The 26,927-nt window shown below is 42.4% G+C and overlaps 1 protein-coding gene across 3 annotated transcripts in view; it reads right to left on the bottom strand.

The window, feature by feature from the left end:
* The window catches only part of fam107b (family with sequence similarity 107 member B), a 130,669-nt gene that overhangs the window by 31,532 nt on the left and 72,210 nt on the right, over window positions 1–26,927 (bottom strand). The window contains exon 1 of one of the 3 annotated variants that reach the window (XM_080207767.1): window positions 4,425–4,540. The exons of the other annotated variants lie outside the window; for them this stretch is intronic. The gene's annotated coding sequence lies outside the window, so the exon portion shown is untranslated. Of the gene's footprint in view, window positions 1–4,424; window positions 4,541–26,927 lie in introns of those variants that run through there. 3 annotated transcript variants of the gene reach the window in all.

The raw sequence follows: 26,927 nt of genomic DNA on the forward strand, positions 1-26,927 counted from the left end.
GGAACAGTTGAACTGAATGACCTGTTCAGTTGAAAATACTGTATAATTCAATGTACAATTCTGTTTTGGCTTGCACTTTCTTACTGTGTCACTCCGTATAACTCTGTAGAATATATAGGAGCCAGAAAGCTTGCTGGGGGAGCTGTATGCAGAGTGCTTGGGTGCCATTGCCCAGGCACCCCATCTCCCAGTGCTCTGGGGGATCGCCTGCTCCGCAGACATCACTTTCCCCATCATTGGTGGCAGTATAACCCCCCATAGCAACATGACAATCTCCTAATGGGTGCTCTCCCAGCATAAACCTCTCCACAGCCTCCCTCCCACACACTTCCTCCCCTTTGCCAATCACCCTGTCTGCCAATCACTCCCCCTTTCATATCCCCATGAGACCCCACTCCAACTCAGGTCCCACTCCCACTCAGACCCCGTCCCCTTGACACTGCCCTGGCACAGTTATGGTGCCTGGTGGGCAGTGCCAGGATGTCAATGCCTGATGGGCACTAACTGGCCATGCCTCGTGGGCTTCAATGGCCTCCAATCTCTGGCGTGTCCGTCACACCTGATCTCCTTTTGTAGGGACCATGAGTGATTCTCATCAGCGAAACCTCTCGCCAGCGAGGGGGGCAGATTCCAGGAGGCCCAATTAATGTCATGCAAAGTGTACCCTTTCTGGGTGTAAAGCCAATCTCGCTGGCAAAACAGGGCTGGGAGGATAACGCTCAGTCTCACACACTACCTTCCCAGCTTGCTGCACCAATCGCCCAGTGCAGCGGGCCAGAAAGACCGTATCCAGCATACTTGTTTATTCACCTATAAGGAACACACACCGTCTCTTTTTCACCTGCTACTGAAGTGACCCATATTTGGTTATTGCTACAACTCTGTCTGGAAAGAAGTACTTTGGTTGGAATTTTACCACCCTGCCCACCATGGGAATCAGAGCAGGCGAGGGGCGAGAATGGAAAGATCCGTTGACCTCAGGTGGGATTTTATGGTTTCGGGATGAGCGAAGCTGGAAAATCCCACCCATCATGGTTGAAATGCAATGTTGGATTAACAAGGAGTTTTGCGTTATAGTTATTATTGACCCGAAAGTATCTGCATCGCAATTGAATGGACTGGATAGTGTCCAGTGGCTGGATTATACCGGGTCAGCGGGAGGAACTGGCAGCACGGACTAAAGATCATTTTTTTGCTCCATCCATTTCGTGTTCTCAATATCGATGGCCTTCTAAATCTCAGGAATCTCGAATCCCACAAAGATTGTCAACCCTAGTTAAGGACAGTGCCATTCTTGAGTGTTAAGGTGGACAATCTTCCCTTTCCTGCGGGGACTCACCCTGCGCCTGTTGCTCTATTTTCACGATCCAGGTTTTGATTTGTCAAATGTTGGTTTAAAGGAACAAGCTGGATCATCTTTCGTAACAATAAACAGTCAGCTATAACGTACAATATTCCTCTTTGCAGCCAAGCTGTACAGATTTGAAAATTGTGACCTGAGCCACCTCAATTAGAGTAAACAGCAGGGACTCAGGTTCTAGCCATCAAATTAACAAGTACAGATGGGAATGTTACAGCTAAATTAGTAATGGACCAAAACAGAAGTTAATGCCATCCATCTTGGTGAGAAAATGACTTGTCAAGGGAGACAACAGTCCTGTGGTCCTTCATATCCATGCTAACTTCCACCCACCACTCACAGCCCCCTCCCGTTCCAATTTATTGCCCACCCATACCTCCACAAGCACTGTCCAATATCTCTTACACCTACCATGCCAACTTAACCAGCATCCCTCATGACAGAGTGAAATAGCAAGAACTAATTTATTTACAACACTGCAGACTTTTTTTTAACATAAAGGACAATGGATTTAAATTCCTTGACTGATACTGTGAAGAATCCTTTGACAATTTCAATGAGCTAAATGCTCTTTTTTATGCACTTCTAACAATCCCAAAAGGCACCTTGTCTCTCCCTAAGGTGACCCAGGCCATCGAGAAAGGTAGCCTACTTCTCCAAAAAGGGTTTCCTGTCTCTCCTTTAGATCTTCTCCCACCTGGCCTAAGGAGCTGTACTCATGCTTTAGGCATACAACCAGCCAAAAATCAAATCTCACTGAGCCAGCTGCACTTTAATATGTGCAGCTGTCTCCATGAGCTACAGCTGTGCCCATTAGAGCCTACTCCTATTTCCCACCTGCTGTGGAAATGGTGGGGCTGTGTCCAGGAATGGGGCTTCTGGATCTGGGCCCCCGCCACCACCATTTTCACAAAGCTAGCAAGCCCCGCTCACTGTGGAAAATTCCAGCCTCACTGTTCCTGGTCAACCACAAAGCAATGTCTCTCGAGGGATATACTATCAGGACGCACAGTCTGAGGATTCGGGGTCAACCATTTAGGACAGACATGAGGAGATATTTATGGCTTAAAAACGTACAATGTTAGAAGTGAGTTGTCAGGCAGAGGATTCCATTTGTCAGTAAACCTTTTTCTTTCAACTCCCTTTAACTGAGGTCCATGCCCTAGATTCCAGAGACAATGAGTGTGCATTTCTTTGAAAAAGAATTAGTTCCAGAGGTGGAATAGCTAAATCTACGTGAGGTTAGATGGTTTGATATCCAGCATGGCTCCTCTTCCTTCCAATCAGATAAGCAATTAATACAATCTGCAGGAGGCCAGCAAGAACAGCACCAACAATGACTGGGATCATCTTTATCCATCTGGCATTCTTCAGCAGTTGCATATTTTGAGTTGTTTACTCCAAATGGCTGAACGTGGAGCTCAAATGCACTGATGGAAAAGTTTGGGTCCACCTGCAGTGTTTGCTCAGAATGGCACATAGAAGATTTGCCTAAAGTCATCTGTAGATAGTTCAGATTTTCATTTTTAGCCACAAACTCCTTTCCCCAAGCAGCAGGTCACCAATGTGCATGGAAACGGAGAGTGAACTTGCTGGTAGTAGCATTCACAACAAATACAGAAAGGTGAGCCTATGGAATTCATTACCACAGGAAGCTGATGCCAAAGCATTGAATGTATTCAAGAGGCACAGTAAGAAGTCTCACAACACCAGGTTAAAGTCCAACAGGTTTATTTGATAGCACGAACTTTCAGAGCACTGCTCCTTCATCCCTCCATCTGCACTCCCCTGATGAAGGGGCAGTTCTCCGTAAGTTCATGCTACCAAATAAACCTGGTGTTGTAAGACTTCTTACTGTGCCTAACCAAATCCAGTGCCGGCATCTCCACAACATATTCAAGAGGCAGCGAGATATGGCGTTTGGGGCGAATGGGATCAAAGGTTGTGGGGAGAAAGCAGGATTAGGCTGTTGAGTTGGACAATCAGCCATGATCATGCTGAATGACAGAGCAGGCTCAAAGGGCTAGATGACCTCCTCCTGCTCCTATATTCTATGTTTCTATTGAATCTTAGCCCTGCAGAAGTCACTTGTTGTAGCACCAAAGCTATAAGACAGAAAATACGATGTAAATTTTGGAACAAATAATTCAAAGCTCAAAACACCGGTATGTTTTTGGCAATTATAATATTACCAAACTCTTACACACATACAAACATAGACATTACGAGATGTTTGAAATGTTTGGATCAAACCATTTGCAAATGTTCCAATCTGCCCCTCTCTTCCTCCTCAAACACCAAGGTGCTGTTTCAGTCTCCATAAGCTCGAACTTTCCAAACAGCTGTCAAGCAAATGAAGCTGTGTTCATCACAGCTGTACAAAAGCTTAAAATATAACTTTGTTCTTTTTATGGGGGGTTTAATTCTACAGTACGAGCTTTGATCTAACTCACATCAATGTTGTGACCAGCTACCAGAAACCTGATCCTGAAACCGTCTGCTATATCCATTTACACATACCGATGATGCGACAAATACTTACGAGCAAAAATGTTATCATAACAAAAGTTTCTTCGATGCGCAAGTGAAAAAGCACATTGACAGTGTTGTTGTACCAGGCTTTTGGAAAGAATTCTAATTTAATATTAAATATTTAGTATCATAATTTGTCAATAATGCACCCAGCACAAAGATGATATCTTCAAGGTTTTGAGAATATTACAAGTGTATTTCAGCATTGCATGAATGCAAGCCAGGCTATGTAAATTATGCATGGAGTTGCTGTGATGGAAGTTACCTTAGCAAAAGGTCACAGACAGGAAATCTCACACCAGCGCAACTTTACTCTACCTGGAAACTTCAAAAAATATCACCTTATTAATGCTGCGAAAAAGAGCCAAGCTGGCATTAAATTTAACCAACATTGTGGCAACTCGATTTTCTCTGGCTCTGTAGACTGGTGTAATGTACCTTACACGAGACTGTAAGAAATAGGAGCTGCAGTCAGTCATTTGGCCCTTTAAGCTTATTCCATCATTCAATATGAACATGGCTGATCTTTTACCTCATCTCCACTCTCCTAATATTCCTTGATTCCTTCACGTCTAAAAATCTTCAATCTCAGTTGTGAACATTCTTAACAGCTGAGCATCCACAGTGCTCTGGGGTAGAGAATTCCAAAGATTTACAATCCTCGGAGCGAAGAACTGACTTCTCAGTTTGGTCCTAAATGCTGACCCTTTATTCTGAGACTGTGGGCGGAGTTTTCCTGCCTTGCCCACCATGGGAATTGTAGCAGGTGGGGGCGGATCCATGCTAGGTCTGTTGACCTTGGGCAGGATTTTCCTGTCTTGCGGGGAGAGAGGCTGGAAAATCCCGCCCTGTGTCCCTGTGTTCTCAATTTCTCAGGAAACAATGAGATCAACTCTCATTCGACAAAACTCAGACCCAGTTTTCTCAATCTCTCCTTGTAAAACAGTCCCATCATCCCAGGGATTAGGTGTTACATTCCCTCAATGACAGTAAATCCTTGCTTTGATAAGGAGGCCAAAACTCTCCACAGAACTCCTGGTGAGGTCTCACCAAGGTTGTACACAATTGCAGCAAGATATTTTACTCCTGTGGTCCAATCCCCTTGCAATGAAGGCCAACAGACCATTTGCCTTCCTAATTGCTTGCTGCACTTACCAGTGACTCATGAACAAGGACATCCAGATTTCTTTGGACATCAGCATTGCCCAGCCTTTCACCTTTTAAGTTGGGAATTTGGTTAGCTTAGTTGGCTGGATGGGCTGGTTAGTGATGCAGAGCGATGCCAAGAGCACACGTTCGATTCCTGTACCAGCTGAGGTTATTCATGAAGGCCCAGCTTTCCCAACCTTGCTCCTCATCTGAGGTGTGGTGACCCTCAGGTTAAATCACCACCAGTCCAGCTCTCCCCCTCAAAAGGGAAAGCTGGCCATCTGGGATTGTGGCGATATTACCTTGCCATTTAAAAAATACTCTGCCTTTCTTTCAAAGTGGATAACTCCACATTTAATCATATTATATTCCATCTGCCATTTACCATATTGCTATCCTGATCATAATTACTATTAACTGTATATCCAGACGGTAGATATTTCAAATTCAAAAATCATTAAGAGATACAGCAACGATGTTTCTGGATGAAGGGAGACCTCTCTGTGTAAGGGTGGGGAACAACGAGGGAACCACAGCCGTAACAGAATTAGATTCAATGCAAAATGAAACACGAAAGGAAACAGGCGATGATAAAAAGCTACTTGACTGTAAATAAAATAAACATTAGTGAGATAAAAAAGGGAAATAGCCCAGGAAAGCTGCAAGATAATTTTTGGACAAACAATGGAAAACTTTCAAACAGATGAACAGGATATAGACCAGACATTTCCCCATGACCAACAGGAGCAGAAAAGGCTCTTCTGTTTAAAAGTTATTTATTAGTGTCACAAGTAGGCTTACATTAACACTGCAATGAAGTTACTTTGAAAATCCCCTAGTCTCCACACTCTGGCACCAGTTCGGGTACACTGAGGGATAATTTAGCACGGCCAATGCACCTCTAACTAGCACATCTTTCAGACTCTGGGAGGAAATTGGAGCACCCGGAGGAATAGAGAAGTTATTTATTCAAATGGACACAGAAAGAGATATTTGATAAACTTAGGGCTAAAAACTCTAAAGAAGTTCACGTGGAGTCTATAGATTAGAGGGAAGCAACCAAGGATTTTCACTTCATTGCTGCGTTAATGTAAACCTACTTGTGACAATAATAAATAAATAAACTTCAAAACTTCAGAAGGATAGGGGGCCATGAAGAAAGTAGACAGGGAGTAAAAAGAGGAATAGTAAAGAATGTTCGAAACACATTGAAAAGAGAAAGAAAGGTAATTAAAAGATTCTTAACAAAATTCTACAGAAGATGAGAGGATAGCAGAGATAATCCAGGACATCTTCCTCAGTGTTCACAGAATGAGAATGGAATGAAAAAACAAAGGAAGGAAAATGAGAGCAATCTGACAGATGAATGGTAAAGGTTACTGAAAGTTAATGGAACATAGGCAATTTCAGATGTCTGCCCTGCTTTACAACTCTCCTCCAAAAATAACCCTCAGAGGTTAGTTGGCTTTTACTTAAAGACATGGTCTTATGAACTTGCGCTGCTACTTGTATTCATCCATGTATCTCTACTCCTAGATCTCTCTGCTTCTCATCCCCCCATTCAGATTCTAATTGTCAAGGGATTAGAAGTAATTTTCCTCCTAACAAAATGCACGAGCTCACACTTAACCATCCTAAAATTTATTTGCAATTCAGCAGACATTTTGCAAGCATTTTATTGTCCTTTTTGTCACTAACTTCTGTTCCAACCCACTAAAGTTGTTGTGTAACTGCTCCCATTCTGGCTCCCCTGGATATAAGGTTGGACAACTAATATCTCCCGCAGTGCTCCAACTGTGATGGGTGCACTTTCTTGGGTCTGTACTCTATCCCTTTACCCCTGCACCTAGGGCAGTGTAGTGGCACAGTGGTTAGTACTGCTGTCTCACAGCACCAGGGACCCAGGTTCAATTCCTGGCTTGGGTCAATGTCTGTGTTGAGTTTGCACATTCTCCCCGTGTCTGTGTGGGTTTCCTCTGGGTGCTCTGGTTTCCTGCCACAGATCGAAAGACGTGCTGGTTAGATGCGTTGGCCATGCTAAGTTGTCCCTAAGTGTACCCGAGCAGGCGCCGAGTGTGGTGACTGGGGGATTTTCACAGTAACTTCATGACAGTGTTAATGTAAATCTACTTGCGACAATAATAAATAAATTTAAACTTAGAAGTTGCTTGAAATATTTAATGGTCCAGGCTGCTGAAACATTACAGAAGAGTTAATAAAAACTCTAATCCATGATATTTCAAAACACCCATGGAGCTGAAACAGAAGATGCAGAAGGTTGGGGTGTTGCAAAGGTAACATCTCGGTTCTAGAAGGTGGAAGGGAATAAACTATAACCTGTCAGTCTAATATTGGGAGTGGCTAAACTTTGACTGTCTCCATGATAAACATGGATAGATGTGGATTAAATTTAGAAAAACACAAATGCTGGAAACAATCAGCAGATCAGGTAGAATTTCAGAGCTTTGTTCATAAGATATATTCAGACAAGACTACCACTCAAATATGAGGTCGACCCTCTTTTCTCCCCACAGGGGTTGGCTGAGCTGTTAGCTGCTTCCAGAATCTTTGAGTTTTATTCCAGATTTCTCACATTTGAGATTTATTCTTTTGTGACCTTAATTAAAGACAGTAAGATCCTCTAAATTTAGCAAGAGCTAATTAAGGACATATATATTAATAAAGGAAATTTAATGAAAGTTGCAGAAGTGGCACCATAGTTAGCACTGTTGCTTCACAGCACCAGGGACCCAGGTTTGATTCTCGGCTTGAGTCTGTTGGTGTGGAATTTGCGCATTCTCCCCGTGTCTGCATGGGTTTCCTCCAGGTGCTCTGGTTTCCGCCCACAGTCTGAAAGATGTACTCGTTAGGTGCATTGGCCATGCTAAATTTCCCCTCAGTGTACCTGAACAGGCGCCGAAGTGAGCCAACTAGGGGATTTTCACAGTAACTTCATTGCAGTGTGAATGTAAGCCTACTTGTGACACTAATAAATAAACTTTAAACTTAAATTTTGTAAAGGTGCCACATATGTGTTTCATTGAAGATAATGAAGACACGTGGTATTAAAAGGAATTATTGGAGCATGGATAGAAGGTTGGCCAAGGACAGAACTGATTTGTAGGTGTTTTTTGATAAATGTCACTCCTCTTCCAGTGTCAGTGTTTTTTATATATATAGTTCAATTTTCCAGCTTGTTGTGCTGCTGATAACCCCATTCTCATCTCCACTCTTCAACTTCAGGGATCTTTCTGTATCCTTCCCACCAGCCTTGCTGTACACAACTCTGACATAAATGGTTTTCCCCTTAGTTTTCATAACAACACATTTTATAAACATGGATCCACATCAGCAGGCATGTTAAGAAACTATTAACACAAACCACTTGAGCAATGCGCAAACAAGAACTGAGGAATGCACTGACCTAATTAGTCAAATATGATGTTACAGCAAGATTAACCAATATTTAATGAAACAAAAACATGTGGATTATTTGATGCAGAGATAGAACAGGGTTGCACACCCAAAGTATTGACACAGAATGTTCATCATATATGCAAGTGTGACGTTACTGTATCTTTAAGAAGGTTTTTTTTAAATCGTGCTCTCATAGACTCAGCTGATGTCACTTGTTGCCGACTTGTCTGGAGATATTCCTTTATTGCTACTTAAACGGGGGGTTTGTTTATTTTTACTGGGATATTTATGATTCTGCATTGTTAGAAGGAAGAATGATTGCAGGTCAGGTGACAGGAGCCCTTTCATTTTCAGTTTTGAGCTGCAGGGGTTAGTTTTTAGAAGGAATCTTGTAGAAACTTACAAGACAATGAAGGGGCTAGATAGGATAGAGGTAGAGAGATTCTTTCTACTTAGAAAGGAAAACAGAACTAGAGGGCACAGCCTCAAAATAAGGGGGGGGGGGCAGTTTAGAACGGAGTTGAGGAGGAACTTCTTCACTCAAAGGGTGGTGAATCTCTGGAATTCTCTGTCCATTGAAGTGGTGGAGGCTACCTCGTTGAATATATTTAAGTCACGGGTAGATAGATTTCTCACAGACAAGGGAATTAAGGGTTATGGGGAGAAAGCGGGAAAGTGGAACTGATCCACTTCGGATCAGCCATGATCTTATTGAATGGCGGGGCAGGCTCGAAGGGCTAGATGGCCTACTCCTGCTCCTATTTCATATGTTCTTATGAAAGGAGTGTTTCTCTCTCTCTCCCTGTCTTATTTGGAAATTCTGCTGGTTATCTGAAAACAAGGTCTTGCCTTTGGGGAGTAGAAAATCTGCTATTGGTGGTTTGACCAGAGTCTCTCTCTGGGGTTCTGGGAAGCTTTTCTGACTTCAAACTATTCTGGGTGTGTCAAGAGGACTACTAGAACTTACAAGACTAAGAGTTTTTCAATTCTCCAACCAAAGCACTCAATTCCAGTATCATGTGAAATTTAATCTTTGCTGTGTTGAACTTGTTTAAAGGGCTTTGTCTATGGAAGGTTTTGGTTTGATTAATCATCTTAGGTATATTTGTTAAGGGTTATATGTTATCATGATTATTTTGCTTTTGTTTGTAATTGATAAAAATTCTCACTAATTTCCTTTCAATACATGTTAACTATATTCTTAAATAAACTTTGTTTGATAAAAGCTCCCTAGTGGGTCATTTGAATCATACCTAATGTGAAACATCTCATGCTTATCCCTGACAAAATTCAAGGTGCAAAACTTATGATTCAGACTGGTTTCATAAAACCTGAGCCACAACACAATACAATCTCTGGTTCATGAAGCTATGCTGCGGGATTCAATTATTGCATTAAGAATTAGGACATTGGTAATTATGAAATGTAACCTAACTGTACGCTTCCTCTGTAAGTGACTGCTTGTGGAAAAGCAGCAAACTGCTTTCTTGAAAGCAGGATTATTTTTACTTTTACTCTGTTGATGTTCAATCTACTATACATCTCACTTATGAAACTGGACATTAATGTGCATTATTATTTTATAGCAGAAACATCCTGAAGCTAATTATTTCCGACAATTAGATGACTTTTTGAAATTTGGTTCTGGCAACTTTGTGCAAAAGGCTGAAAATGTCAGAGTAGAAAACCTATTTGGAGGCTACCTTATAATATGATTGCAAATTTGTTGCAATAATTTAAAAGCTCGTGTTGGCCTGCCAGAAAGGTTGAGTATAAATCCATTGTCCGTCTATCAGAATTAATGACTTCCCGGGTTATCAGTCATGCTGCTGCTCGCCTTTGGAATTAGCTGATTTCATTCTGAAATAAACATTCAGGATAGAATATAGTGGTGTCATTTAAATGAAAAATCCCTAGAAATAACTGTACTTTTCTCTTCAGTTCATTTGCAATCCATCATTTTACTTGCTTGCCTGGTTCCAAATTGTCTCTTTTCGAGTTGCTCTTATCAAAGCTCGTTTTGCGTGTGTTTGAAATGGCCAGTTCCCCGGTTGGTCTCTTCCCTTGGGCCCTGATCCTCATCAGGCATTGTGCACGGAAACAGACGCATTCAAATAAAGGTTTGAAAAAGCGTTCCAAATGCTGCAATCAATCAGGGGCAATTTGATCAGAATCAGTCTCGGCTCTTGGGAATCAGACAATTCTGCTCAGTCTGGGCCCAGGCTGGAGCGCTCAAGAAATTTCTTATCTTTCATGCAAGATGCTTCCTCATCTCTGTAATCTTGTCAGAGAAATGTAAAAGTGGAGGCATTGTTAATGCAATGAGGGAAAATTCTCCTGGAGCTATAGCAACATTAACAGACCATTAAAATGTACTAAACTTAAAATACAAGATTTTTTATTTGCATGGCAGTTATCATTCGATGTAGCTCAGGAATGGATCTCGAAGGGCAAGAGTTCAGTTTGTGGGCAATGGGTCTAATTTGAATGGCCGCAGTCACAATTTGAGCTCTGCCTCCTGTCCCACTTGTGGGGCAAGTGTCCACATCTTCCCTGAGCCGTCATCACGTGGCTGACAGTTGTCCAGAGTTCCTGCTGAAGGTTGAAATCTGGGACTGGGGTCAGTCACCGGGGTGCAGATGGGGGTATTTTCAATCAACCAGTTATTGAAAGGTGGGATGTGAAATGTGTTGTAAGAGGGTCTACAGGATTTCGGACAAGTGTCAGTGAGTGTGCTTTGTTAGCTGTCAGCTGGAAGTATTCTGCGAGTAGGATGTTCTCCCTCTGGACATCAGAAGGCTCAACATGTGTTAGCACAGGAAGCCACTCAAGCTGTGTTGGTCTCAATGTCCCTGAAATAATTCTCATGACTTCCCGGAGGTGGATACCTACCATGTTTGTGGAGATTCCCGAGCCAGGCTGAGCAGAATTACTCTGCTGTTGGGTGAACTCGGGCAAGTCGCGCAATGGCTCTGCTGCCCCCGCTGGCACTTTACAGTTTCAACAATCACTATGGTTCAAAAGTAACTCATTGGCTTTGTGATATCCTGAAGGGTGCTATAGAAATACAAGTCTTTCTTTCATTAAACCTGAAGACGATTGTAAACTGTAGTATACAGAGTAAGTTGAGAATCAAAGCTAAAACCCTATGGATTATGAACCCAATGAAAAATCTCTAAAACATCAAACTGCTTGCAAAGTACATGGGAAGGCGATGGCCTGGTGGTATTATCTCTAGACTGTTAATCCAGAAACTCAGTTAATGTTCTTGGGATCCTGGTTTGAATCCCTCCACAGTAGGTGGTGGAATTTGAATTCAATAAAAAATATCTGAAATTAAGAATCTACTGATGGCAATGAACCAATTACCAATTGTCGGAAAAACCCAACTAGTTCACTAATGTCATCCAGGGAAGGAAATTGGCCATCCTTACCTGGTCTGGCCTACATGTGACTCCAGAGCCACAGCAATGAAGCTGACTTTCAACTGCCCTCCAAGGGTAACTAGGGATGGGCAATAAATGCTGGACAACCATGGATACCCATGTCCCACAAATCAATAAAAAAAGCTATAAAATTCAGAAATTAATAAAGAATCAGTCAAACACTAAAAATCTCAAAACCAGCAGTAGACAGAGAAACAAGAGAACACGCAGATCTGAGACAGGATAGAGTTTTAACCAAAGCTACAGTGTGAAGGTAGGTAGATGGAGTTAAATCACAGAATAGCTGTAGATAATTTGGAGTTGGGGGCCAAATGTGTCAAAGTTTGCAGATGACACTAAGCTGAGTGGTAGAGCAAAATGTGCAGAGGACACTGAAAGTCTGCAGAGGGATACAGATAGTTTAGTGAGTGGACGAGGGTCTGGCAGGTGAAGCACAATGTTGGTCAGTGTGAGCTCATCCATTTTGGTAGGGATAACAGCAAAATGGACTATTACTTAAATGATAAAAAATTGCAGCATGCGGCCGTGCAGAGGGACCTGGGTGCATGAATTGAAAAAAGTTGGTTTGCAGGCACAGTAGATATTTAAGAAGGCAAATGGAATTTTGTCCTTCATTGCTAGAGGGATGGAATTTAAAAACAGTGAGGTTATGTTGCAGCTGTGTAAGGTGCTGCTGAGGCCACACCTGTAGCACTGTGTACAGTTTTGGTCTCCTTACTGGAGAAAGAATATACAGACAGTGGAAGGGGTGCAGAGGAGATTCAGTAAATTGATTCCAGAGTTGTGAGGGTTGGCTTATGAGACTGAGTAGACTGGGACTATACTCATTGGAATTTAGAAGAATGAAGTGGGATCTTATAGAAACATATAAAATTATGAAATGAATAGACAAGATAGAAGCAGAGAGGTTTTTTCCACTGGTGGGTGAAACTAGGGGGCATGGCCTCAAAATAAGGGGGAGCAGGTTTAGGACTGAGTTGAGGAAAAACTTCTTCACCCAAAGGGTTGTGAATCTATGGAATTCCCTGCCCAGTGAAGCAGTTGAGGCTACCTCATTGAATATTTTTATGGCAAGGATAGATAGGTTTTTGAACAGGAAAGGAATTAATGGTGAGTGGGAGGGTAAGTGGAGCTGAGTCCATGAAAAGATCAGCAATGATTGTATTGAATGGTGGAGCAGGCTTGAGGGGCTAAATGGGCTACTCCTGCTCTTAGTTCTTACGTTCTTATTGCATGATGCAACAAGCTAAAGGGGTTGAATGGCTTCCTCTTGTTTCTATAATCCAATAGAAGTGCTGGCCATTCCATAGAGTTCTGAGAGTGATAGAGCTGCTCTCCAACAAGGAGCCAGTGTATTCAGGGTGGGCTGGGAGAGTAAAGAAAATTGGCACATTTTTTAAAATCTTAGGAATGGAGAGAATATTATCATTTCCATTAATAGAAATAAGAGATATTTACATAGAATTTACAGCACAGAAACATTTGGCACAATATCTCTATACCAGTGTTTAAGTTCTACTCAACTGCTCTCAGTGTGAACTGTAGTGCTGATCTGACCTTTGCACTCATGTTTCCTTGGAATGATGATGTTCCAGTCTCAACTGGGTCATCAGGGCTGAGAAAGCAAAGTACTGATTGGGTCAGGAAGTTTATTCCTCCAAGGTTAAAACCTTATCACAAATATGGTGATATGGAAAAGAAGTTTATGAAGTGAGTTGTAACAATATTAAGAGGCAATAAAAATATAAAACACTAATCATAATAAGACTTGAAAAGAACTTATCTGGCTGTAAACTGCTGTGAGACATCCCAGTAAAAAGTCTGACAACACCAGGTTTCAGTCCAACCGATTTATTTGATAGTAAACTCACTTGCTTTCGGGTTAGCCCCTTCGTCACCTGACTTTTTACTGTGTTTACCCCAGTCCAACGCCGGCATATCCACGTCAGACATCCCAGTGTCAGGGAAGGTGCTATGTAGCTGCAAGTCTTTCTTTCAACACTTCTGACTTTGAACCAAGGCTCCTGGTGGTTGGTCAAAGAACAGAGTGGGTGACACTGAAGATATTCCCACAGGAATATGTTCTTATCCTACCCTATTGAGCAGGCCTGCCTGGACTGGAAAATTAGGGAGGTGGGAGGTGGAAAGCAAAGAGGGTTAATCCTCCATTGACTGATACTCATACTTGCTAATTTGTATTTTGTCGCTTTTTGGGTTTAAATGGATTGTATTGTGTAATTTCTGTTGCTGAGACTTGAGCCTCTTGGAAAGATTGTTCTCACCTGGCTAAATAAAGGTTAAATAAATAAATGAAGGAAAGCCAAAAGAATTACATCAAAATAGTCAACTACAAGAAGCATAAGAAAGGAAGACTTATTTTTATAAAAGGCAAAATTGTATATTATGATCTAATTCTATGATCCAATAGAAGTGCTGGTAATTTTTATAAAGTAATTTTATAAAAGGTAAAGGGGTGGCACAGAGATTAATACTGCTGCCTCATAGCACTAGGGACCTGGGTTCGATTTCTGGCTCAGGTCAGTGTCTGTGTGGAGTTTGCACATTCTCCCCGTGTCTGTGTAGGTTTCCTCCGGGTGCTCCAGTTTCCTCCCACAGTCTGAAAGATATACTGGTTAGGTGCATTGGCCGTGCTAAATTCTCCCTCAGTGTACTCAAACCTGGAGTGTGGCAACCTGGGGATTTCCACAGTAACTTTGTTGCAGTGTTAATGTGAGCCAACTTGTGACAATAATAAATAAACTTTACATTTTTAATAATTGCCATCGGCTGATTAGTGGTGATGTAACCTCAGGTGAGGGGCAAGACTGAGAAGATGGGACTTTCATGGATAACCTCAGCTGCTACAGGAATTGAACCCATGCAGTTGGCATCGCTGTGCATCACTAACCAGCCATCTAACCAACTGAGTTAAACACGTTAAGTAACCATAACCAGATAATTTGCTTTTGTGATGTCGATTGAGGGATAAACATTGGCCTCAGGCCCTGAATAATTCACCTCTTTTCTTCAAAGCAGGGGGAGTTGGTCATTTACGCGGCCTTGGTTTAACACCTCATGTGACAGGTGGAAGATGTCTGACAGAGCAGCACTCCCTCAGTACCGCTACAGAGCGTCACCCTAGACCTTGGTGCCCAAGACCTGAAATGGGACTTGAACTTCTGGCTCTGAGGTCAGATTGTTACCACCAATGGCTGGCAGTGCAGTCATTGTGATCTTCCTTCAACCAATAAGACCAAAAATAAATTCATTTCTGTTGATGATGGGATCTTGCTATGTACCAAATGGCTGCTTTACAGTCCTGCACTCCACATTCATTGTTTCAGAAGCTCTGAGATGATGGAGAAATAAATGCATTTTTAAAAATAATTTTGTGCATTGAGAAATCTTTTTTAAACTCTTTCCTGTTCCTTAAATTTAGCAGAGCTCCCATTCACTTTCTCAAAATCTAAAAACAAGATTTTACAGCCAATCATAAATCACAATCAGGGTTCTGAAAACTGATTTCCTCAACTGTGTCCCCTCCTGTCTGCCTATTGTCTCTGAACAGACAAATATGTTCTTCCATTTCTGTTCTTACTCAATAATCATAACATGATCTCATCGCTCATGCAATGAGAGGATGGAGGCGACACAAAAGACTGAAACTTAATGAATATTTATTCACCAGAGAAGATATCCCCAGAGTACAACAGAATTGCTGAGTATATCATACTCATCACGCAAACCAGCCTCCTGTCCATTGACTCCGTCTACACTTCCTGCTGTCTTCAAAAAGCAGCCGGCATTATCAAGGATCCCACGCAACCCCGGACATACTTTCTTCCACCCTCTTCCGTCGGAAAAAAGTCTGAGATCACGTACCAGCTGACTCAAGCACAGCTTCTTCCCTGCTGCCGTCAGACTTTTGAACGGACCTATCTTATATTAAGCTGATCCTTCTCTAGCTGTGACTGTAACACTTCATTCTGCACCCTCTCTTTTCCTGCTTCCCGACATACTCTACGAACAGTATGCTTTATTTTGTATAGCACGCAAGAAATAATACTTTTCACTGCATACTAACATGTGATAGTAATAAATCAAATCACATGCATGCACTTAAAAATCAATCAGTAAATCCGTCTCCCAATTTCAAATAAAAATAAAAAACCCTGATGGAGGGTCATTGACTTGATTAATTTGGTTTGATTTGATTTATTATTGTCACGTGTTAACATGTGAAAAGTATTGTTTCTTGCATGCTATACAGACAAAGCATATCGTTCATAGAGAAGGAAACAAGAGAGTGTAAAATGTAGTGCTACAGTCATAGCTAGGGTGTAGAGAAAGATCAACTTAATGCAAGGTAAGTCCATTCAAAAGTCTGATAGCAGCAGGGAAGATGATGTTCTTGAGTCTGTTGGTACGGGTCCTCAGACTTTTTATTCTATTTCCCGAAGGAAGAAGGTGAAAGAGAGAACGTCCGGGGTGTGTCCTTAATTATGCTGAGGAAGTGGGAAGTGTGGTGGATTGGGCTACATTCACGACCTTTTGTCATGAATGTAACTCTCTCTCTCCACTTGCCTGACCTGCCAAGTACTTCTCGTATGTTCTGTATTTATTTCAGATTTCCAACATCTTTTGCTTTGTCTCCCAATCTCACTACCACGCAGAATTGTCTCTCCCAGCGGGACGTGGCAGATGGTTTGTTTTCCCCTTGGTCCTTGCGACTGTCCCCTGGTATTTGAGGAAGACACATGGTCAGAACTGTAGAGGCAACAATACAACTTTGGAGCAATAGTGCTTGTACAATTCTTGCTAATATTGAGGTGTGGCTGACTACACTATACTATAAACTGGGAGAATCTTCCACAACAGGAAAGATGTGATTTTAAAGCAATGTTTTCAAAGGTTGAACAGGGATAATGTAACCAAAATGCTTAGCAAACGTTTGATGTGAGATCATATTCCACTGTAATATAACAACAGAATGAATAATAAGGGGGTTATTTTGGTGAAAGAGTGAACAGATGTTAAAAGGGTATTTGCCAGTGAGACACTCCTGTTTAAAAGTCTGCTTTTAACAAGCAACTTTTGTCCTAATTGCTGAATTTGGCAGAGAGCGGCAGGTTTTTTATTGGAGTGCTAATTAGACACAAAGCTCCATGCGCCTAATCCCAGTAAATGAATAGAGTGCTCTACCAAAATAGAAATTTTTACTAAAGAACATGACAGAAATACTCAGTAGATCAGGCAGCAAATGTGGACACAGTAAGAAGTCACACAGCACCAGGTTAAACTCCAAGGTCACCTGATGAAGGAGCAGTGCTTCGAAAGCTTATGATACAAAATAAACCTTTTGGGTTTTAAACTGTTTTTGTGAGACTTCTTACTGTGCCCACCCCAGTCCAACATCTGCATCTCCACATCACAGCATCTGTGGAGAGAGACAGGTCGATGATCTTTCATCAGGGTTTTCCATTTTTATTTGAGATTTGGAGACATGCTTCCTGGTGTGTGTGTGTGTGTGTGTGTGTGTGTGTGTGTGTGTGTGTGTGAGATATACTCAGCTAATCTATAGTACTCTGGGGATGTGATCTCTGTTGATTAAATGTTCATTAAGCTTCAGTGTTTTGTGCAGTTAATATATTGTGTAGTCTCCACCTCCCTCATTGCAGAAACATTTAACGATGGCTCGGGGGCCTAGAGAAGGGTTGCATAGGTTCCTGGATGCAGCACCAGAGATCCTGGGAAGGGAGGGATATCCTGTACTTGCAGGGATGAAGGAGGCCACACTGCCTATTTCTCCCTCTCTCCTGCTGTTCTGCCTAACTTGTATTCTTCCCCAATTTTCCTGCTGATCAGGGTTGGGGATTTGGGGTGGGAGTGAGGGGCAGTTCTGCAAAATGCCAGTTGACCAAGTACTCCCTCCCCCCTGGTTCCTCCGACAAGCTGTCCGCAGAGGGAGAGCAGCAAACAACCTAACCTTTCCACGTGAGACCTTCAGGGAATGTTCAGAATAAAGGCTCAGTAACAGTGAAGGCATCACAAACAGAAAGTGTTCTGCTGTCTTTCAAATGTCTTTTCCAATCCTCCAGCAGCAAGTAAACAGTGAATTAAACAGGACTCTAAAACTTCAGCAATCAACTTATTTAACCCCAAGCAGCTGGTTGCTCTTAGAAGGAGGTGTTGATTAAGTGGCATTCAATAAAAATGCTCTAGACTCTCCTTAAAGACCACCAACAGGCAATAAAAGTGGCAGTCAGTCCCTTAACAATCCTCTGGGGGCGCCCTTCCCAGCACACACTTCACTTCCATGATTAAGATGACATCTTGTACTCAACACAGGCCAAGTCAATCACTCAGATTAGGGGCTGCTTTTTCCCCATCTTTGGATGACTTAGGACCCTTTAAAAATGGTATGTACATCTAGATTTGGGGATAGTCAACTCCATTCATGGGTAATGTGATGTTGTCCACATAAACAAACTTTTTGAACGGTAAATTCAAAAAGCCCTTCTCATGCACACTACCCAAGCTCCCCGTGTCCTGCTATGGCCTTTCTATGTTCATTCACAAAAGAGAACCAATGAACAATGTAGTCACTACAGGATACACAGAAAAACATTAATTGATAACTTTCTAGTTCCTTAAAACTTCATTCTTACTAAAACCTAAAATGAGTATCAATTATCAAAACCCTTTAAGTATCAATAACTAAAACTGCAAGAACTTGAAACTTCCATAGAATCATAGAAGAGAATCATAGATTCATATTTTGTGTAAAAACTGTAAAACTGACAGCATAGATCAGAAAGCCAGAGCTGTCACAGAATCACAAACTCCTATAGTGCAGGAGAGGCCCTTCAGCCCATTATGTCTGCACTGGCACATGAAAGACCCTGACCTGCCCACCTAATCCCACTTGCCAGCACTGGGTCTTGAATGTTATGGCGTGCCAGGTGCTTTTTAAAGGATGTGAGGCAACCTGCCTCCACCACCCTCCCAGGCAGCGTATTCCAGACCGTCACTACCCTCTGAGTAAAAAGGTTTTTCCTTAAAACTCCCAGCCCTCATTTTTAACTTGTGTCCTCTTGTAACTGACCCTTCAACTAAGGGGAACAGCTGCTCCCTATCCACCCTGTCCATGCCCCTTACAATTTTGAAAACCTCGATCAGGTCGCCCCCTTCTCTGCTCCAGAGAAAACAATCCAAGCCTATCCAACCTCTCTTTATAACTTAAACACTCCATCCCAGGCAACGTCCTGGTGAATCTCCTTTGCATCCCCTTCAGTGCACTCACGTCCTTCCTATAAAGTGGTGGCCAGAACTGCACACAGTACTCCGGTTATGGCCTCACCCAATTTCTATACAACTCCAACATGACCTCTCTGCTTTTGTAATCCATACCCCGATTGATAAAGGCGAGTGTGCAATATGCCCTTTTTCACCACCTTATTAACCTGCCTTTCTGCTGTCAACCAAGAAATGTTTTCCAGATGCCTCTGGTGTTTCCATAGGCTACTGGAAGTCTGGGCTCTCAGCACTGCTATCCATGGCTAACCAATAAAGTTGAAGATATTTGTTAAATTGAACAAACACATACAATTCTGTGAAGATTGGCAGTAAGTGTGGTGATTTTAAAAACCAGCAAAATAAACTAAAATATTAATGAGGGAGAAATTACAGTATGTGAGGAAGATTGCCTAGAAATATCAAACCAGACATTTGTTTCGACAAGTATTTAAAAGGAAAAGTAAATTGATTGTTGATCCTCAAGAGAGTGAGAAGGGGAGGGTACCATCTTTTGGATAAGACATTATGCTGAGGGTCCCTCTGTCCCCCTAGGAAAAGATCTTATGATGATACTTTGAGGAAAAGTGAATTTCCTCCAGTCTTCTGGCAAATACTAATCCCTCAGTCAACATTGCAAAAGGTTATTGGGTCATTGCTGCTTATAGAAACTTGTTCTATGCAAATTGGTTGCTGCGTTTCCAACATCACAACAGTGACTGCATTTCATTGGCTGTAAAGGTTGGAAGGTCAGGAAAGGCGCTATTTAAATGCAAGTCGTTGCTTATTTTCTGGTTTAGCAGCCTCTTCCTTATCCTTTATTGAGAATACCACAAGGCATTTCTTAGATGAAAGTGCCATATAACAACAGATTGCTGTTGGTGTAAGTCTGTGTGTGTGTGTGTGTGTGTGTGTGTGTGTGTGTGTTTGTGTGCAAGTATGTGCACAAGTGTATTAATGAGTATGTGAATGTGTATGTGGGTGTGTGCAAGTGTGCGTGTGTGTGCACGAGTGTGTGAGTGAGTATGTGAATGTGGGTGTGGGTGGGAAAGTGGTGGGAAATGAACACTGACTATGTGGAATTCCAAACAGAAGCATTCAGTTCTCCATAACATTGGAGAATTATTAATAAACACACCAGAAGAAGCATTTGGCAAGGTTTCCATAGATTAGAACAAAGATGCAACGCTTTGAGGCCTTTGATGGTAAAAGATTAACTTTGAATAAACACTCTGTCTTCACTTGGTAATGACCTCATTTCCCTTTAGGCACCCAACCACCATCGCTGAGTTTAGATTAGATCGATCTAATCCCCATTGTGGGCCCTCTACTGGCCACTGTTTCACAACAAGAATGGCAGCCTTCCAAGTGGCATGGTGGCATAATGGTTAGCACTGTTGCTTCACAGCACCGGGGGCCCAGATTCGATTCCTGGTTTGGGTCACTGTCCGTGAGGAGTTTGCGCTTTCTCCCTGTGTCAATGTGATGGGTTTCCTCCGGGTGTTCTGGTTTTCTTCCACACTCCAAAGGTGCAGGTTAGGTGGATTAGCCATGCTAAATTGCCACTTAATGTCCCAGGGCATTAAGTATGGGTCAGGGGGATTAGCGGGGTAAGTACGTGCGGTTACAGGGATAGGGCCAGGATGGAATGCTCTGTTGGATAGTCGATGCGGACCCAATGGGCAGAATGACCTCCTTCTGCACCATAGAGGCTCTATGATTCTAGCTGAATACACATGCTATCCAATTGAAACAAAATTCAGGTGAGAATGGTTTGACATCTCCCTGATTTACCACCCTACATTCTGGATGAAACATATGTTGACACTGCATTCAGTTTGAACTTGTCAAATTGACAAATATAATGAAGTTACCAAATGTTTAGTGCACTGAGGCAACAACACGCTCAGCAGCTACTGGCTTGATTATTACATCTGTAAATTTAATTGGCCATTGTAAAAGAGATATATTTTGATCTGAATCTACTTTTACAAACGTTACATTGTTCTGTGACGTGGAAATGCTGACGTTGGATTGGGGTGAGGACAGTAAGAAATCTCATAACACCAGGTTAAAATCCAACAAGTTTGTTTGGGAATCAGAAGCTTTCGGAGTGCTGCTCCTTCCTCAGGTCACGTTAACTCAGGTTAAGGTGGCGTTGTGAGACTTCTTACTGTGCATTGTTCTAGTACATGAGGTGCATTAATGTAGCATTTCTGTTTGGGTTTTGAAATGCAATTCTACTTCATGTCCAACATTTTGACACTGGATGATTTGGGCTCTGACAAAAGGCCATCTAGACTCGAAACATTGGCTCTATTCTCTCTCCACAGATGCTGTCAGACCTGCTGAGTTTCTCCAGCATTTTCTGTTTTTGTTTCAGATTCCAGAATCCACAGTATTTTGCCTTTAACTGCATGTCCTATCTGGCTTGCCTTAGTCAAGTGGCCTCTGCCATGAGACACTCTCTCCGTTGGCTGCCATTTCAGATCAGTTCAATAAAGATATCTCAGTGACGCAGACACTTCAGTGTTTGAACAGAAAACAGGGCGTCTCTAAGTGGAGATAAAGTAGGGCTTTAAAATCCTGGACATATGGCAGAGAATTCCAGCTCAGAAAGTCACACAGAAATGTTCAAATCAGCTAAAAACTGTAAAAAGGGCAGGAAAAGAAAACGTATACTAAAATATATAACGAAGGCAGCAAGTAAAATACTTGTTGAGTGAACATGGCAATAAATGTTCCATTCCCAGCTCCCAGAGGTTTTTCCACTTGCAATGACAAACAGCAGCTGGCAACAGATTTAATTAACAAGGGGAAACCAATAAGAATAGTCATATTTTTGACGTTGCTGGGACTGTTACAAATTGTATTCTACCCCAAATCTAACCAATGAGGAAAAAAAACAGATGGCAGAGATTTTGAAAGCCTTGAAGAAATTTTTTGAATCCTGAGTGGGCATAACTTATGAACTCTACATATTCAATGTTAGAGCTCAAGGGGAAAAAGGACCCATTGAACAGCATGTAACTGCAGTAATACAGCTTACAGAATCACGTGAATTCAGGCAGCTAAAAGATAATGTGATTGAAGATAGAATAATCTTAGGCATACGAAACCCTTCCATGAGAGGGAAGCACACTTCAGTCATTTCGGCATTCCAGAGTGGGAAATTCAGCTGTTTCCCAAAGGACTGAGAGTTCCACACACAATCATCTCTGTACTATCCCCAGTCGAGTGGAAAGAATGAGGCAGCAGTGAAAATCGCCAAAGAAATTGAGCAAATCAAGCACAGATGTATACAAGACAATCCTCAAAAGGAGAAACACACCAGCTGAAAGTGTGGAGAGTATTGCTGTCAAAAGATTTAACGTCACACTGCACCCAAGCTAGTCTTCCAATTGCAAAAAGGCTACTGAAACCAGAGGCAGTAACAGGTGTGAGTGAAAAAAAAATCAAGGTGAAAGGGCAGAAAGGCAAATGTCATTTTAACAAGGCTGTCAAAACATTGCCGGAGCTGAGAACTGGAAAGCGAGTCAGGGTACAAGCTTTCGACACTCTCAACAGGGCTCGGCCCAAGAGGAAACCTGAGACATGCGGAGAGAAGTTGTCACCTCGACTGTACGCAGTGGGAGTGAATGACCAAACATACCAGTGCAACTATATACGCACAATCAATGAAGCTCTTTCTTCACAGCAATCAGCTGCTCAGGAAGATGGGATTTCATCGCTGCACCGACTCCGGAATAACCATTCCTCCCAAAAATCCAACTGTACCCAACAATGTAATCTTTGTTCACAGGAACAACTTGGAAATCTACCCTTTTATATTCCTGTTTAACCGGCTGTTTACAGGTTCCATCTTTCTTTCAAAGAGCATCATAAACAATCATTCTGTTCTTGTCATCGCACCGTTTGGTTCACTTGGAATTGCCGGAAGAAAACATCCTTCTCCTCTCCTGCCCCAGACAGTTACACTTAACTCTCCAAGACTGCTGATTCATGGAAGTTAACTATAATTAATAACTTAATCTGTTCCCAGAGAACAGGAAGTTAAAAGGAGACTTAAGTTTTTATTTCCAATTTGAGAAGACATAATTGATAGGGAGATTATAAAGAGATATTCTCAAACTCCTCGAATTCCTCAGCTGGCTAGAGAGGGATGGCAAGGTCAGAAGGTCCCAGCTTTGATTCAGCGTATGTGCTAAACCAGCTGATCGCAGTTCTGGGTGATATTTGGATTCTGCAATTAGCTTTAGCATCCTCACTAAGATAGGGGACAGTGTGTTGCTGCCACTGTCCAGCTATCGCTGCTCAAACGGATGTGATTACAAGGCTGAACAGGGCCGAGAGTATCCTCTGGGATTCCGTGGCACTGATGACTCATGCAGGAGGGATTTTCCGACCATGTTCGCCCCAGAATCAGAAATCCTGCCCGAGTCAATGCATGGTCTGCATCCCGCCCACTACGACACCCATATACGTCAATACTTTTTTCTATGTTAACATAACCTGGTGTGGTGATGCTGGTGTTGGACTGGAGTGGGCACAGTAAGAAGTCTCACAACTCCAGGTTAGAGTCCAACAGGTTTATTTGGCAGCACGAGCTTTCAGAGCGCCGACTCACCTGATGAAGGAGCACTGCTCCGAAAGTTCATGCTACCAAATAAACCTGTTGGACTTTAACCTGGTGTTGCGAGGCTACTTACTGAACATAACGTGAGACAGAGTAACAACAACATGCCCTCAACCCCCACCCCATCCTGCTGATCAGCCAAAGGTCTTTCATTTGTGTCTTCACAGCAATTTCTCAAATCTGGGGCAAAAAAGGAACAACAATCTTGTGAGACAATGGAAAAATCACCGCGTTGTTGATTTGTCTTACACAGTACATGAGTCTGCACAGGATGGTATAACCAAACTTTTTAAACAAAACAAAATTTCTACAGTGCATCCAATGACATAAAGAGAAACTAAATTCCATTCCAAATCCTGAGCAGAACTTCTTTTCAACCACTAGCTGTGAAAAAAGCCGTGTCAGGGTGACACGGTGGTTAGCATTGCTGCCTCACAGTGCCAGGGACCCAGGTTCAGTTCCAGCTTGGGTGACTGTGTTGAGTTTGCACGTTCTCCCTGTGTCTGTGTGGTTTCCTCCGGGTGCTCTGGTTTCCTCCCACAATGTGAAAGATGTGCTGGTTAAGTGGATTGGCCATGCTAAATTCTCCCTCAGTGTACCCGAACAAGCGCCAGAGTGTGGCGACTAGGGGACTTTCACTGTAACCTCATTGCAGTGGTAACGTAAGCTTTACTTGTGACACTAATAAATAAACTTTAACTTTAAAACAACTGACTATTTAAAATAGCCAATCGAGGTTTTGCCTCGCTCAAGATTTGCAGAAATTTCTGACTAACATGTCCCTTTATGCTCTCACTACACCTCCGGTCTTCAAATTAGCTGTTGACCTTTGACCCATCCTCACTTTGGTATTGGCCAGTTGAGCTGCCAATTAAACTGGCTCTCTGCCAGAGTGTGAGAGTCACCGCTGCAGTCTGTGTGCTGTGGGTTGACCCTCAGTGCCATAAGGACTTTGTAGCGATTGATACAACTGAGTGTCCCGCTTGGCTGTTTGAGGAGGAATTTGAGAATCAACCACATTGCTGTGGCTCTGGAATCACATGTAGGCTTGAAAGTGTAAGGATGGCAGATTTCCTTCCCTACAGGACATTAGTGAACCAGATGGGTTTTTCCAACAATCAGTAGATTCTTAATTCCAGATTTTTTTTTACTGATTTCAAATTCCACCATTGCCCGCAGACAGCTTTAATTTTTTTGTTTGTTTATAGTTGGGTTCAGGAACTGGTAATAGCAAAAGAAAAGTCCCTTGTCAGGCCCCACTTGGAGTACTGTGCGCAGTTCTGGTCGCCTCACTATAGGAAGGACGTAGAAGCTATTGAAAGGGTACAGAGGAGATTTACAAGGCTGTTGCCTGGATTGGGAGGCATGCCTTATGAAGATAGGTTGAGGGAGCTGGGACTCTTCTCCCTGGAGAGTCGAAGGTTGAGAGGCGACCTGATAGAGGTTTATAAAATGTTGAGAGGAATAGATAGGGTGGATTCTCAGAGGCTATTTCCCCGGGTTGAAATGGTCGCTACGAGAGGACACAGATTTAAGGTGCAGGGAGGAAAGTACAGAGGTGATGTTAGGGGTAAGTTTTTCACTCAGAGGGTGGTGAGTGAATGGAATCGGCTGCCGTCAGTGGTGGTGGAGGCGAACTCGCTGGGGTCTTTTAAAAGACTTCTGGATGAGTATATGGGATTTAATGGGATTGGGGGTTATAGATAGGTCTATGGATTGGTAGGTATTGATGTGATCGGTGCAACTTGTGGGCCGAAGGGCCTGTTTGTGCTGTAGTGTTCTATGTTTTATGTTCTAAAACTATAATATCTGACTTCTTTTTACAACCATTAATGAGGTTTCAGCTGATTTCAGACAAGTATGTGAGTGCCTAGTTCACAACTAAGTGTGGTTAGTGGGTCTGGGGCAGAAGTCAGCTGAACTAATAACATTCATCCCATCACCGCAGCTCCTATACAAATAACTTGGCCGCAAAAAGCCTATGTGAGGCCAGTTGAGACTTATCCTCTCAGTACAAAGTGATATGTGAGTAACAGAATGTTAGAAGCTGCTCTGCTGCCAATAAACATCCTTTAGCTGCTGAGAGTCATTTTAAATTGCTTGGGAAATGGATCCAACTTAAACAGTTTTTAAAATATGAATCATACCACAATCTTTCTGTGGTTAGGTGTTCAGAAAGTGCAGACTGCTGTATGGACATTGGACCCAGGTAGCACTGAACTTGGGTCTGACACTCTCCACTGTTGAACACAACCTTCTGGATTTGCCTATTACACAGCAGCAAAGCAAGGCTGGAGCAACGTTACCCCAGAAACTGCTCAAGAGAAAAGATCTACCTTCGTGAAGAATTGAAATTTGAATCTTCCTCAACTTTATACTTATGCATTGATAGGCTGCCATCCATAATAACACTAAAGACTCATTGGCCAGAATTTGACCATCCCACCCACCATCGGAGCGGGCAAGGGGTGGACCGTGGATAGGTCCATTGACCTCGGGGTGGGATTTTCCAGTTTCGGGATGAGCGAGATGGTAAAATCTCACTCAAAGAGTGCGATTAAGTACAGTGATGACCCCTCTCTCCTCTTTTATAAGATCATAAAACATAGGAGCACAAGTAGGCCATTCAGCCCATCGAGTCAGGTTTGCAATTCAATGACTGATATATCATACTGGCATTTAAAATGTGTCTTTTTGAGCTAAACTTTGTTCACCTGTACGGTTATCTCCTTGCGTGGCTTATGTCAAGTGTTATTTGATGAAGATCCTGTGAAGTGCCACAGGATTTTTAACAAAAATAAAGGTGCTATATAAATTAACACTGCTTACTGGAGCCGAATTAATGTGATGTTGACATTAAATTTAAACCTGATTTGGATTTCACTCTCTCTGTCTGGAGTGTGTAACTAACAATGCAACACATTTTTACATGTAAATTAACTTGCTCTTTCCAGATGTGTTGGTTTTGTTCGCTTTTATTTCCATACCATCGCTGACTCCTCTCCTGTTTCAGCTCATTTGTTGTTATAACCCTTATCCAAAGCTTTCTTCCCTCTGGATTTGACTATTCCAATCCACTGCTGACCAACCTCAC

Source organism: Carcharhinus amblyrhynchos, chromosome 19 (genome assembly GCF_965287045.1).
Source record: "Carcharhinus amblyrhynchos chromosome 19, sCarAmb.v2.hapA, whole genome shotgun sequence".
NCBI classification, from domain to species: domain Eukaryota; kingdom Metazoa; phylum Chordata; class Chondrichthyes; order Carcharhiniformes; family Carcharhinidae; genus Carcharhinus; species Carcharhinus amblyrhynchos.